This window comes from Solenopsis invicta, chromosome 1, assembly GCF_016802725.1.
Source record: "Solenopsis invicta isolate M01_SB chromosome 1, UNIL_Sinv_3.0, whole genome shotgun sequence".
In the NCBI taxonomy this organism is placed as follows: domain Eukaryota; kingdom Metazoa; phylum Arthropoda; class Insecta; order Hymenoptera; family Formicidae; genus Solenopsis; species Solenopsis invicta.
In genome coordinates this window covers 6806007-6815015 of record NC_052664.1, presented here as the reverse complement: position 1 = coordinate 6815015, position 9009 = coordinate 6806007, and the positions used below count along the sequence as shown (strand labels likewise).

Genomic DNA, 9009 nt, shown 5'->3' with positions numbered 1-9009 from the left:
GTTCTAATTAAAAGTTAAATGGCTTGAAGAGTAATTTATAAAAGTGATAAAAAGAATTTTTTAAAATATCTTTTTATACTTTTCCCCATCACTTACCTATTGCTTTTAAAATTTCTATTTCTTTTTATAAGCAAAATAAAGCATATTTTATAACAAATTTAATGATATATGATAAAGTTATGTTGCGACATTTCCATTTTCCAAAAATAATTAAAAACTTCTCTATAAGCATATGGTACGACGTCTATTAAGCTGATATAGCCAATGCAGCACAATCGAATTAAACACAAATAGAAATTTATTGCTCTTTTGTCCCTACCGTAAAAGTCGTATATAAAATCAAATACGATCGTATATAATATTGTCACATGTGTTTTTGGGATGCGATCGCATGTGCATGATGTACGATTCATATATCTATCGCATACGAAAAAAAGCGCAAAGTTTCTTTGAAATATCTACATAAATATGTATTATATTACACCACATAATCCCAATGAGCAACACAATATTTTTATAATATTTTAAAAAACAATTTTTGCAAAAAAAATCCATTCTTAGGAATTTTTTTCGGAAATTCCCAAGCGATCATCCATCCAAGTCGCGACCCCAGTGAACGTTGCTTGACTTCCAAGATCGCTGTGAACTGATCCCTCATGATGACCTGTGAACACTTTATGCGAATATAACTGATAAATCAGGTCAATATACGTTATCAAAAAAATGAAATATGTATAATTAAAGCATAATATTTAACATACAATATATAAAATTATTATTAATTTTATTAATTAATAAAATAGTTCTTTTGCTATTTTTACAAATGAGAAATAGCATTTAAAATAACTTTTGTTATTTGTTTAAATAAGAATGCAACTAAAAAATATATACAAATTAAACAAGACCTGCCTTCAACGGTTGCAGCTAAATCTTTGTACTTGTATTATTTGTGTGATTTTTATATACTTTACTCAAATTCAATGAACGGCGTGTCGAATTAATTTTCAGTCATAACATAGTTCTAAATTGAACAAGATTTGAGTAAAGTATATAAAAATCATACAAACAGTACAAGCACGAAGATCTAGCTGCGACCGTTGAAGGCATTCTTGTTCAATTTGTATTGATATAGTAGCGGTCAAAATATCGATTTACTACTTTAAAAAATATATGTTAATATAATACAATAATTAAATTAAATATGAAAAAATTTTTATCAAAAAACATTTAACAAATATTATCTGCTCATTAGGATATAAATTGAGTTTTCTTCATTCATGAACTTATTTTGTCTAAAAGTATATATATGCAATTATATATTTTTCATTATTAATATCATTAATAATCTGTAAAAAGATTCAAATACTGCATAGATTACAAAAAATAAACTGATTTTAAATACATCGACAATATATGTATATTATCCAATGTGTAACAGCCAAAATAAAATAATTATTTATTTAGAATGTATATAATTATAATTATTGCAAATAAATAAACAAATGTAAGATAATTTATAAATCGAGTTAACATTTATTGTTATGCGAGAAAAAACTCGGTTTCAGAAGACTTTTTCAATGATGACTTCAATGATTTAATTAGAGTTACGCTTGCAAAATATGCATGTATTTCGTATGAGATGTATATCGTATATGATGGATGTGCTATCGTATAGAATCATATGTCATTCTTATACGATAAATTCGCATGTTAAACACGTGATTCTATATAATTTCCGCCCGTGATATGTAATTCGTGATTGCATAACAATCGTATGTCTAATAATGCGATTGCCATGTGGTCGCATACGAGTCATATAAAAATCGTATGTACCTTATGCGCAATCTTATATGATTCGGAACATACGTCAAACATGTCACATGTGATGCCGAAACAAATGTCCAAAGGTGATATGTAATTCATATACCATCATATGTCTAATCATGCAATTAGCATGTGATCGCATACGATTCGTATAAGATTCGCATATAATTCTTATACGATCAGATATGATTCACATATTATTCGTATACTATTGATATATGATTCACATACCAAATTTACGATAGGGGTTCCTAATTTCTTGCTCAATTCCGGATTTTGTTGCTCCAACAGATTCGGAGAAAATAGTGACTGTGCTGACTTAAAATTAAAGCTAGCACAGCCATTAAAAGAATAAAAAATAAAAAATTTAAATAATACAGATTTATCTTCTACTAATTTGTTGCTAATTAGTTGCTCAATTTCCAATTATGTTGTTCCATTCCAAATTCATGAAAAACAACCCCAAATAGTCATATGTTAGCACAATACAATAAAATTGATAATTAATAAGATGTTTTGGTTGATTATGATTTGCGAAAATTGTTGCTCGCGATTTTAAACAAATTCAATTTTGTTGTTCCACTCTCGACCCTCCAAAAGCTACCCCTAGTTGCCGTACATCAATACAACACTCGAAAATTGCAAGTAATTGAGATATCTCGACTGGTTACATTTTCCCAATTTTGTTGCTCGTGATTTTCAACAAATCCAATTTGTTTATTTTGAGGATCGAGGATGGAGCAAAAAAATCGGATTAATAAATACGTGTCCCTTATTTTGAGCTGTACTACAACGTATTAAACGCTCGTCAGAATCGAAGGGAGACATTTTCATAGTTCACGTACGGATGCGCGTACCATACGTTATGGAGCGGTTTTTAATTATTTTTGAAAAATGGAAATTTGCAACATAACTTTATCATATACCATTGAATTTGTACTAAAGTAAGCTTTATTTTGCTTATAAAAAGAAATAAAAATTTTGAAAAAAGTAGATAGGTGGTGGAAAAAAATATGAAAAAAGTTCAAAAAATATTTTTTTGTCACTGTTATAAAGTGCTCTTCACGCCATTTTACTTTTAATTAAAACATTTTTCTGTATCTCTTGTAGTTTTGATGATGTAACAGGACGACACAGGTGCTCACCGGGCATGGCTGCTTCGGTGAGCACCTGTGCAGGATAAGGAAGGAGCCGACGACACAGTGCCACCACTGTGGCGCCGCCTGGGACTCCGCGCGGCACACGCTGGAAGAGTGTCCAGCGTGGGAAGAGCTGCGCGGAGTCTTGAGGGCCGAAGTGGGAGATGACCTCTCCCTGCCGGCCATCATTAGTCAGATGGTTGGCAGGGAGAACGCCTGGAAGGCGGTCTCCTCCTACTGCGAGCGAGTCATGCTGCAGAAGGAGGAGGCCGAAAAGGTGCGGGAGCGTCAGCCGGGGGGTCGTATGCCCCCAGGCGACGCGAGGAACAGAAGGGGCGGCGGAGACGGGGGTCACGTTTCGTCTCGGCCCCCGCCCCGACCGCCCCGACCGAGAAGAAGCGGCCCCCGGCCCCGGAGTTCCACCGGTCGGCGGCGGGGCAGAAGAGCCGTGGCGGTCGCCCCCTCGCTCCCCACTATTGCGGAGGAGAGGGACGACGGCGACCGCCACCGAAATGATGAAATGGAGCGACCCTTCTCCCCTGCGGCTGCCGGCCCAGCTTACGGGACGCGCGGCCGTGGGAGGAGGGCCCCTCCCCATGTAAGTGAGCCCGGCGAGGCAGACCTGACTTAACGGTCCGGGGGAGCGATCGCGCGTCACAATGCGCCATCGCTCCCCCTCTAGCGCCTCGCCGGGGTGCTGGTGGGGGGAGGGGAAGGAACTCCTTCCTACCTCCACACCCCCCAACACGGAGAAGAGTATGCCGCCGCGCCGGACTAGTCCGGCGCGTAGGGGCCCGGGACATCCGGCCGGGGGGCCGGACTCCCGGGCTTTACCCCCGTAAACATCAAAAGGGGAAGAGGTGGGGGAGGGCTGGTGTCCCTCTCCCGCCGACCTGAGGCCGGCTTGGCCTCACGGCCCTGCCGGGGGACCCGCACCAGGTGCCCCCGGCGTGCTGAGTCGGCCTCGGCCGACCGGTCCGGGGGGCTCCGGAAGCATGCTGCACGCGTTCCCGGAGTCCCCCAGCCAAGGACCAGAGCCGGACACCCGGAGGGGTTTTAGTGGGTATGCCCCCGTCGTCACGTCGACGGCGGGGGAGAGCCCCACATAACCGCCAGGCCTCCCCCGAGGCCTGGGGTATGCGGTAACGCATTTCCCCTTCGTCAAAAAAAAAAAAAAAAAAAAAGTTTTGATGATGTACACGCACCGGCATAAATAGTGTCTCTCGCGTTGACGCTCGGCTACCGCGCACACGCGAGCTACGCGAGGCGCGCATGTACGTGTTTTGTGGCAGCGCGGCGGAGGTCGGGGTGCCGGCAGAAAGTAGTGAGGGGTGTTTCGATACTGCATCTTCCTCGCCGACGCTGGATCGAGAGAAAAGACACAGAATCGAGGCGTTCGAGAAGCTGACAGAAATGGTATCCCTTGCGCCTATACGGCCGGTATACGGGATACCGCGGTTCGCCGCGCGCTGTTGTGATTTTTAATTGCATAAAGAAATTTACTCGGATACGAGTATTTGTTTGAAAAATAATGTAAATAGCATTACGATTTTTAATAATAAATTAAAATTATGTCATCGCGGCAATACAGCACTCACACGAAGGAAAAAATTTTCTTCATCTAAGCAAATTATGTCTGTTTAAGATCATAAATTTTTTCAAGAAGATTTTATTTGTTGCTCATATATGAAACAATGAATTGTTGAGTTGACATTTAATTTTTTTCTATACAGTAATAAATTAAAATTATGTCATCACGGCAATATATTTTAGCTTTAATTTGTGGGACTATCACTTTACATAGAGACATAATTTTAATTAATTTATGAATGTAAATCTCTTTAATTACTTATTAAAATAATCTGTATTAGAAAATAATTTTAATTTGATTAATTTATAGATATGTTAACATTATCGGGCAAGCCAGTTTACTTTGTAATTGGCGTAAAACAATACTCCGAGAGAGGACCCAAATGAACGTCTGATTTTTCTTAAATTTCGTACAGTAATTTGTAACGTCAAAATGTGAAGAAGTCTGTCACTTCTCCGAATGCCCACATCCTTCTCGCTTGACGAGAGCCGAGAGAGAAAGCATGATACCATCTCTCGCAACGCGGCGTCGAGCCCTGTCATATTCTAACGCTGTCATATTCTAGCGTCCCTATTTGGTATGGAAGTTTTATTGGCCCTGAAAAGGGCCGATCGTGGTGCAGTCGCGGCATATTTTAATAATCGGTCCAGTATCCAGACCGATCAATCACTTGATTGAGTCGATTAGGTATCGAATCAATCAAGTTTGCAAGGAAGTCTGGGTGGAATCGAAGTTCTTTCTAGACTACTCTTGCATCATTAACTAACGCTGCTACCGTCCTCTCCCTTCTTGGTTCCTATCGTCGAACCATTTGGGCCCAAACATTTTTGATTAAATTTAGATCTTAGCGAGCAGGCCAGTTCACTAATTGTATCTCCGGATGATTCCGAAACTACGTTTATGCTTCACGCGAAGTGTGGACTGCGAAATTATCTTGCACTAGTCATATAACCAGCATGTCCTCTACGGAATATACTGCGCGTACTGAAAGAAGAATTTCTTCCAGTATGCGAATATAGTCCTGAGAATTCATGCGTGTGGGAGTTTCCACCAGTTCGCCGACAGTAGTGCCGGAAATCCAGCCCCACATTGCGCATGAAATCCTTCCACTCCTGTGGAGGGGCACAACGTGATTTGGATGCAACCATTGATCTCTTAGTCGCCATACATAAGGTTGGCGGTCAGCAGACGATACAAAGACCTTTTCATCGGTCCAGATCGTTGCCTCCCGCTCGTCACACTGTTCTCCAAAGCGAACGCGATTCGCTGCTTCCGATGAACAAGAGTCAGCGGAATTTTGTAGGCTGGACAGTAACAGCGATATCCAGCTTCGTTAAGACGACGCCGGACGGTCCTCTCAGATATATCCACGTTAACTGCGTTGCTGAACTCCCGAACGCTACCGAACGGTCGATCAGCAGCCGCAGAGACGATCGCCTTTACTTCATCGGCACCGATTTTACGGGGACGACGATTATGCAAACGATGATCACTCAAAGCGTCATCACCGCCTTCTGCGAAACGTCGTATCCATCGTTGTACAGTTTTTTTAGAACACGGAATATCAGCAGCAATTTTTGCTACTGATTTTCCGCCCTGAGCTTGTCCGACGATGCTACCTCGCTTCTGGCAGGACAAGTTTTGAGGCATTTTACTCGCGAATACACCGCACTGTGCAAGAATACCACGGAAAATGAGCTGCAGGAAACATATTTCGCGATGTCTTTTGCTAGTCTCTTGTTAGATGCGTTATTATCTTTAGACGCACAAACGAAAGAGATAGAGAGAAAACAAAATCCGTCCTTCCGGGGCCTGACGCCGCGTCGCGAGAGAGAGTATCATGCTTTTTCTCTCGGCTCTCCTCAAGCGAGAAGGATGTGGGGCATTCGGAGAAGTGACAGACTTCTTCACATTTTGACGTTACAAATTACTGTACGAAATTTAAGAAAAATCAGACGTTCATTTGGGTCCTCTCTCGGAGTATTGTTTTACGCCAATTACAAAGTAAACTGGCTTGCCCGATAATGTTAACATATCTATAAATTAATCAAATTAAAATTATTTTCTAATACAGATTATTTTAATAAGTAATTAAAGAGATTTACATTCATAAATTAATTAAAATTATGTCTCTATGTAAAGTGATAGTCCCACAAATTAAAGCTAAAATATATTGCCGTGATGACATAATTTTAATTTATTACTGTACAAAAAAAATTAAATGTCAACTCAACAATTCATTGTTTCATATATGAGCAACAATATAAAATCTTCTTGAAAAAATTTATGATCTTAAACAGACATAATTTGCTTAGATGAAGAAAATTTTTTCCTTCGTGTAAGTGCTGTATTGCCGCGATGACATAATTTTAATTTATTATTAAAAATCGTAATTCTATTTACATTATTTTTCAAACAAATACTCGTATCCGAGTAAATTTCTTTATGCAATTAAAAATCACAACAGCGCGCGGCAAACAGCGGTATCCCGTATACCGACCGTATAGGCGCAAGGACCATTTCTGTCAGCTTCTCGAACGCCTCGATTCCGTGTCTTTTCTCTCGATCCAGCGTCCAGCGAGGAAGATGCGGTATCGAAACTCCCCCACTACTTTCTGCCGGCACCCCGACCTCCACCCCGCTGCCACGAAACACGTACGTGCGCGCCTCGCGTAGTTTGCGTGTGTGCGGCAGCCGAGCGTCAGCGCGGAGAGACACCATTTATGCCAGTGCGTGTACACTCAAAAAAAAGCCAATTTTCTTCAATGAGGTGTTTCTCCCCCTAAAAGTGAAAACGGACACATATAAAAAAATACGTGTCCTTTATTTTTATCCGTACTACAACATATTAAAGACTCGTCCAAATCAGAAAAGGACACCTTTCTTTCTCAGAAAAGGACACCTTTCTTTCTCAAAAACGATTGAGTTTTCAATCTATGTTCATTAAGGTTTTTTCATTCAGTATGGTATGTACTATCTACCATATGATAAATAGTTTACTAAATGATAAATGGTTTCTTTGAACACACCCTGTATATAAAGCAGAAAGGTCCTCTATCATTTTGCAAAATTTGTAGTAATTAACAAAGTATTAATTATTGAAAATCACTGATTTACTCGGCCTACCGCCCAATGCAAACGCACAGTGAGATAGAACCGTCCAGAGCGCTACGAGATGCGCGGAGAATTGTTTATTATAAGCGGCAACGTAGGTACACGAGCGGCGCGGTGCCGTTTAAAAATAACAACTCAATCGTTTAAAAATAATAACTTCCTGTGTACTCAGCAACAATGATCACTTGGCGGATCTATTTCTCCATGCGTATGCATTAGGCGGTAAAACAGCCTAAGTCGGTGATTTTTATTAATTAATATTTTGCTAATTACAATGAATTTTACAAAATGGTAAAGAACTTCTGTTTAGTTTGACTTAAAGTTGGTTTATAATAGTTGATAATAGTTGTTACCGTAAGAAATTGGCCGATCATAGTCGATTATTTTTCTATAAATCAACTATGATCGGCCAATTTTTTACGGTTACGACTATTATCAACTATATAAACCAATCCTTATTTTATCAACCCACTAGAAATACGGTGATCATTACCGGACATCCTGTATATAATTCAACATTTATTTCAGCAATAATTACAAGGGACGAAACCCGATAGCACACGAGACCGATAGCACATCACCACTCACAGCGGCCGATGCTTGGAGTTTTTCCGTTGGTTGGGTTAAATAAGTCAAGATAATTGGTTGGTGGACTATCGCATCGTGCGCTATTGCATCCCGTCCAATTACGAGTAATAAAACACTGAAAATTATATTCATTTTAGGTCCTTTTCTGAACGTTTAATTGACGTCGGTAGTTGTGAAAAACGAACATCTATAAGACTTCCAATGAAAGTTTGTTGGATTTTATTCGGATAGCCTTTCAAGAAACATTCCAATGTCTGAAATCGAATGTTTATTGGACATTCTATGTATGTCCATGTGTTATCTGGGTGCACATCAAGCTATCGATCGAATCTACTCAGAATTTAACGGTTTAGCTATTATTGAGATTTGATAACTATTCGTATTCGTAAGTCGCTGGTTCACATAAAGAGATATAGGACGGTTTTGCGCTTGTTCTTCACGTTGCGCTGTTCATTTTATGCGAGACACTTCCAAATCTCTTGATAAAACATATTATAAACAGAACATATTTTAAAAACATAAACATTTAGAAAGTTTGTTACTAAGATGTCTTTTTAATATTATTCAAAAGCACTATGCAAGCAGAAGAAATTCTGTGTTAACTTGCAAGTTTAGACTTGTTTTTTTTTCTTGCATTTTAGTATATAACTTTTTGAATATTAATTTCTTACTAAGGAATCGTTCTATGTTTAGGATCTCTACATTTTTCCAATTAAAATCAAGGTTGAAATGCATCTTATGTTCTAAAATAAC

At 39.3% G+C, this 9009-nt stretch overlaps 1 protein-coding gene across 4 annotated transcripts in view; it reads right to left on the bottom strand.

The window, feature by feature from the left end:
- The window catches only part of LOC105202597, a 190588-nt gene that overhangs the window by 55577 nt on the left and 126002 nt on the right, over positions 1 to 9009 (bottom strand). The window lies entirely within an intron of this gene.